At 45.8% G+C, this 6,120-nt stretch overlaps 1 pseudogene; it reads right to left on the bottom strand.

The window, feature by feature from the left end:
* Positions 1 to 2,101: 2,101 nt before the first annotated feature.
* On the bottom strand, positions 2,102 to 3,559 carry LOC102255376 (annotated as a pseudogene).
* Positions 3,560 to 6,120: the final 2,561 nt, after the last annotated feature.

The following is a 6,120-nucleotide window of genomic DNA, read 5'->3' as shown; positions in this document are numbered from 1 at the left end:
TTCTTAAGGATCTCAATACATTTATCGGCGGTTTCCATAAAATTCTTGAAAAATCTTAGAACCGTGGTTTTGAACTCTATATCCAGTCGTTTGCTGTCCTCCATTTCTGTCATTTGTGACCTGTTTCTTTGTCTTCGCATTTTGTCTGCTTCCCTGTGTTGGTAGAGTGGTTTTGTGTGCTAGGTGTCCTACAGGGCCCAGTGGCTCAGCCTCCCCAGTTACCTGAGGTGGACACTCTTGGTGCACCCCCTTGTGGGCTTTGTGCACAGTCTTGTTGTAGTTATGCCTTGATTGTTTTAGGTGTCACTGGGAGGAATTGACCTCCAGGCCAATTGGCAGTGAGAATCAGCTGTGTCTGCAGTGGGAGAACTTCTGTGCTGAAGACACCCTTCTGGGGCAAGACTTGCTTCAGTGGGGCTTTGGTGCTCACTGAGTCTGCCCCCTGAGTGTGTTCCTTATGAATCTGAGGAGTTGTAATCTGGATGGTCCCACTCTGACCACTGGGTACACTGGCCCTTGGATCTAAGGAGATGCTAATTTAGCCTTTGCCTGAGGCTATCCAGCAGGAGCTATGAAGAGATCTGCAGATTCCCCTTCCTTGTTTGGGGTTTGGAGGTGCCCAAATGAGGCCCAGCTGTGAAGCAATGCAAGCTGCTGTGGGGCCTTGGGTCTTCTCTTGGAAGTTCTGGGTTTGTCTGGCCCAGCCACAGGTTTTTAGGTAATTTTCAGATTGCAAAGGGCCAGGGCATTCATATGCAAAAGCCTCTGTGCACAGCTTGGGTGGGGCGGGGTCTCAGGGAATCAACAGGGTGGAGCAAGCAGCTTTGGCTGATCCTCAGCCCTGCCCTAAGGGGCCCCGTGTCTCAGTGTCCTGGTAATTGCTGCAAGCACCTTTGAGAGAAAGCCACCCTCGAGTTCTGAGTTCTGCCCGCTGTCAGTCCAGTTTCTCCCCGTATGAGTCTAATTCTCCAGAGTCTCACCCGGAATTGGAGTTCAGAGCAGTCGGGGGCTTGTGACTCCCTCCCGATTCAAGAAGACAGCCGCGTCCTCAGTTGCCAGCCCTTGCCGCATGTGCCTCCGTACCTCTGTACTTTACTTCTGCAGCTCCTCTGAGCAGTGCTTTTTTTTCTGTTTCCTTCTAGTTGTAGAATTTCCACTCAGCCAGCCTTCCTGTGGTTCTGGATGATGTCTGTTCTGTCTTTTAGTTGTATTTTTGAATTTGTTGTGGGAGGCAGCAATTTCCGGTGTTTACCTATGCCGCCATCTTGGTTTCTCCGAAACTTTTCTTTCTATCATTTGATTAGTAAATTACAATAAAATCATTTCATCTTTCACTTTCCAATCAATAAAGTGGTTTATAAATATAAGAAGTAATGTTTTACTTGCCTTTATCCTCCCTATAAGTGGCTTAGTTTTTTCCTCTAAGGCATTCTGAAATTAAAGTTGCTTAAGGCATATATTTTTTGGGGAATAAAATAAAGGAGAGAAATGAAAAAAGTGAAAGCTATTTTACATAAATATAGCTCGAAATTTCTAAATGCATTTCTCAATTACATAAAAATTTTGTGGAAAATAAACCATATGAAAACTGATTATTTGCTTTTAATAGCAAAGATGCTTAACTTTTGCAGGTAAATGTCATTGAGTTTTGTAGCTGAAGGGGATTATTCAAATCTCACAGCAAGTAAGTGGTAGACCCAGGACTAAAATTCCCAGATCTGGTTCCCATGTCAGTGCTCTTTAGTCTATGCAATATTTCCTTCACATGCCAGGAGCTCTATAGGCAAAGCAAATCTTCATGTCCTACACATTTATTAATATGTAAAGCAAAGTATGAGACAGCATTAGCCTTGTAAAAGAAACAAACTTGTAACATTTTGTCCAGCTTTGGCAGTGGTTCTAGTTGCCAAGTTTAGGGTTTGTGTTGACAGATATATGATAAATGGGAAGGAGAAGGTATTTGACTAATGTTGTTGGAATATTTTCCTTGTGGGAACATTTAAAGCTTATAGAATTATTCAGGTTTTCTAGCTCTTGTGTCAGTTTGAATAAGTTTATTTTTTTTAGGAATTTTTTTATTGCATTCTGAGGTGCAGGAAGTCCAGGGCCACAGGCAGAAGTCTCTCACCCAAACATGAGAGCATGTCCTGCAGTGTGCCTGCTTGTGTGGGGCACTTGTGGTCAGCACCTTCGGGGAGTCCCTCCTTGTGTGTCAGGTATGGGTTTTCACTGCCCTGTGTCCTGGGGCAGATCCCTAGAGCCACTGTAGCCTGTTTCACCCTCCCTACACCAGTGTGGAGAGTTGCTGTTGGTCCCCTTGTGTCCTGGGTCATGCTGCCCATGTGTGGTGTTCCCACTGCCCTGTACTATGACATGCTCTATGAGGCCATGGGGTTCTATGTGTGTTGTGCATGGCAGGTGACTTTTCTGGATTTGGGGTGCTGGGGTGGTTGAAAGCTAGGGGATGGTGTAGAATAATGTTAGGGGCTGGAGCTCCCAAGGTGCAGGATTGGGCCTGGCCCCAACGGGTGGACCCCCATCCCTCCTGTATGGGGTGGGGGCCATGAGCAGAGCTTGGTCTTCTCTGGATCCCCACGAGCTGACCAACACCTTCATAGGTGCTCACTGGCAACCTGGGCCAGGATCTCCTTGATGCGGACCACGAACTTCTTGTGCTGGGCGGGGTCCCACTTGATGGCTCCGTGCAGCTGAGTCATGTAGAAGTCCAGCATGCTGAGTGTGGGCGTCTTGCAGGTGCCAGGGACAGGCAGCGAGCGCCTGGTGCACAGCCTGGAACTGCTACTGCAGCACCAGCGTCCGCCGCTCCTCCAGCGCCAGCTCCTGCTCCAGGCTCTCGCGTGCGCTGCTCATGTTCTGGGTGTGCCTCTGCAGCACCGCATTCTGCTCCTCGAAGGCCACGTTCATCTTCCGCAGGCGCCACAGCTCCGCCTCCTGAGCTCTGTTTTGGTCCAAGAACTCTTCAGTGAAAATGGGGACATCAAAGGTGGAGAAGCCATCGCCGTCCCCACCCTTGTGTCCATTCAAGAGGGTATTCATGAGCCTGGAGCCTGAGTCCTGTTCCTTGATCTTCTTTTCCTGGATCTTCTCTGTGCACATCTGGTAGGCTTCTGACTGCTGGTAAGCGCGAAGCTCCTTTATGTACTGCTGCTTCTCCCTCTGGGCCTCATCCAGGTACCACTGCTGCTCTGTGGGCTGCAGTTTGCTCCACTCGGCACCCAGCATCTTGGTGATCTCAGGAAAGGGCAGGTCCGGGTGGTGCGTGCGAATCTGCTCTCGCCTCTGGTTCAGGAAGTGCACGTAGCCAGTGACAGGTGCTTTGCGGCCATTTGGCAGGATCTTCTTTCCCTTGGGCCAGCCTCGCTTCTTCACAGGCTCCTCCTCGTGGGACCCCATTCTCACTGCCTCGTGGGCCCCCATGCTTTGCAGGAGCCTTGCGGCGCCGCCCGTGCCGGGTTTCTTGGGGCCATGGGACATGGCCGCTCCCGGCCGCACCTCCAAAGAAACTTTCCTGGACCTTTCGGCGATGGCGCCTCGCCACCCAACCTATGCCATTGGTATTTTAATGGGGATAACATTGAACTTATAGATTGCTTTGGGTAGTATGGACATTTTAATGATGTTGATTCTACCAATCCATGAACATGGTATATTCTTCCATTTGTTTGTCTTCCTATATCTCTTTTTTTTCAATGTCCTGTAGTTTTCCGAGTATAGGTCTTTTACATCCTTAGTTAAGTTTATTCCTAGGTATCTTAATTTTTTTGGTGCATTGGTAAATGGTATTGTTTTTTTAGTTTCACTATTTGTGAGTTCATTATTGGTATATAAAAAAGCCATAGATTTCTGGGTGTTAATTTTGTATCCTGCTACATTGCGGAATTCATTTGTTAAGTATCTAGCTTTTTGATGAAGTCTTTAGGGTTTTCTATGTACAATATCATGTCATCTCCAAATAATGACAGTTTTACTTCTTTTCCAATTTGGATGCCTTTATTTCTTCTGCTTTTTGATGAAGTCTTTAGGGTTTTCTATGTACAATATCATGTCATCTCCAAATAATGACAGTTTTACTTCTTTTCCAATTTGGATGCCTTTTATTTCTTCTTCTTGTCTGATCGCTATGGCTAGCACTTCCAGTACTATGTTGAACAGGAGTGGTGAGAGTGGGCATCCCTGTTTTGTTCCTGTTGTTAGGGGAAATAGTTTTAGTTTTTGCCCATTGAGTATGATGTTGACTGTAGGTTTGTCATACAAGGCTTTTATTATGTTGAGGTATTATCCCTCTACTACCACATTGCTGAGAGTTTTTATCAAGAAAGTGTGTTGGATTTTGTCAAATGTTTTTTCTGCATTAATTGATATTTGTCTCTCAATTTGTTTATGTGATGTATCACGTTTATTGATTTACAGATACGGTACCATCTTTGCATCCCCAGAATAAATTCCACTTGGTCATGGTGTATGATCTTTCTAATGTAATGCTGGATCTGATTTACTAGGATTTTGTTGAGGATTTTAGCATCTATGTTCATCAGAGATATTGGCCTGTAATTCTCTTTCTTTTTAGTGTCTTTATCTGGTTTTGGGATTAGGGCAATGCTGGCTTCATAGAAAGAGCTTAGAAGTGTTCCTTCCTCTTGAATTTTTTGGAATAATTTCAGGAGGATAGGTTTTAGTTCTTTGAATATTTGGTAAAAATCCCCTGTGGAGCAGTCTGGCCCAGGGCTTTTGTTTGCTGGAAGTTTTTTGATTACTGCTTCATTTTCCTCCATAGTTACCAGACTATTCAGATTTTTTTATTCATCCTGATTGAGTTTTGGAAGGTTGCATTTTTCTAGGAATATGTTCATTTCTTTTAGGTTGACCAGTTTGTTTGAATAGAGTTGTTCATAGTATTTTTTTACAATCCTTTGTATTTCTGTGGGGCCTGTTGTTATTTCTCCTCTTTCATTTCTGATTTTGTTTATTTGGGTCCTCTCTCTTTGCTTCTTGTTGAGCCTTGCTAGAGGTTCATCAGTCTTGTTTATCCTTTCAAAGAACCAGCTGTTGGTTTCATTGATCGTTTGTATTTTTTTTATCTCTATGTCATTTATTTCCGCTCTGATCAGTATTATTTCCTTTCTTCTTCTCACTTCGGGCTTTTCTTGTTGCTCTCTTTCTAATTCTTTAAGTTGTAGAGTTAGATCATTTATTACCACTTTTTCTTGTGTTGTTTTTTTTTAAGGTAGGCCTGTAATGCTATGAACTTCCCTCTCAGGACTGCTTTCACTGTGTCCCATAAATTTTGGATTGTTGTGTTTTCATTGTAATTTGTTTCCAGGATGTTTTTTATTTCTTCTTTGATCTCTTTGGTAACCCAATCATCCTATCTAATAAAAGAGAAACATGGTAATTAGCTGTACATCCGCTACCCTTCCCATTGGCTAATCAGGGCGATATGCAAATTAACTGCCAGCCAAGATGGCGGCCATGCACTGAAGCGAACAGGGAGGCTTGCTTGCTCCAGTGACGGCGGACTCCAATGTTCCCCCCCTGACTTGCCGGCCTCTCAGCTGCAACTCTAAGCAACTATGTTGCAAATGTAGAAGCTAAACAAAACCCCAGAAACCTGCGTTAGTCAGCCAGGCTTCAGCCATCTGGACCGCAACATTGTATCAAATACAGAAGGTAAACAAAGGCCAGAAACCTGTTTTGAGCAGCCGAGGCCTCAGAGCTAAAGCTGGCCCAGAATAAAAAAGAAAAAAAGAAAAAAAGGAGCGGTTTGGAGCTTCATTCACCCGCCAGCCTGAAAACGGCCCTCAGCCCCTCAGCCAGACTGGCCAGGCACCCCAGTGGGGACCCCCACCCTGATCCAGGACACCCTTCAGGGCAAACCAGCCAGCCCCCACCCGTGCACCAGGCCTCTATTCTATATAGTAAAAGGGTAATATGCCTCCCAGCACCGGGATCAGCGGAGCCGGGAGGCCTCTTGGCACAGGATCAGCGTGACAGAGGGCAGCGCCCAAACCCCCTGATCGCCCTGCAGCTCTGTGTGTGACAGGGGGCGGGGCCACAACCTCCCTATCTGCCCTGCTCTGTTCGTGACAGGGGAAGGCGCCC

The sequence above is a fragment of the Myotis brandtii genome, unplaced genomic scaffold, assembly GCF_000412655.1.
Source record: "Myotis brandtii unplaced genomic scaffold, ASM41265v1 scaffold194, whole genome shotgun sequence".
Taxonomy (NCBI): Eukaryota; Metazoa; Chordata; class Mammalia; order Chiroptera; family Vespertilionidae; genus Myotis; species Myotis brandtii.
The sequence above is the reverse complement of the archived record's forward strand: the minus strand, read 5'-3'. Positions and strand labels throughout refer to the sequence as shown.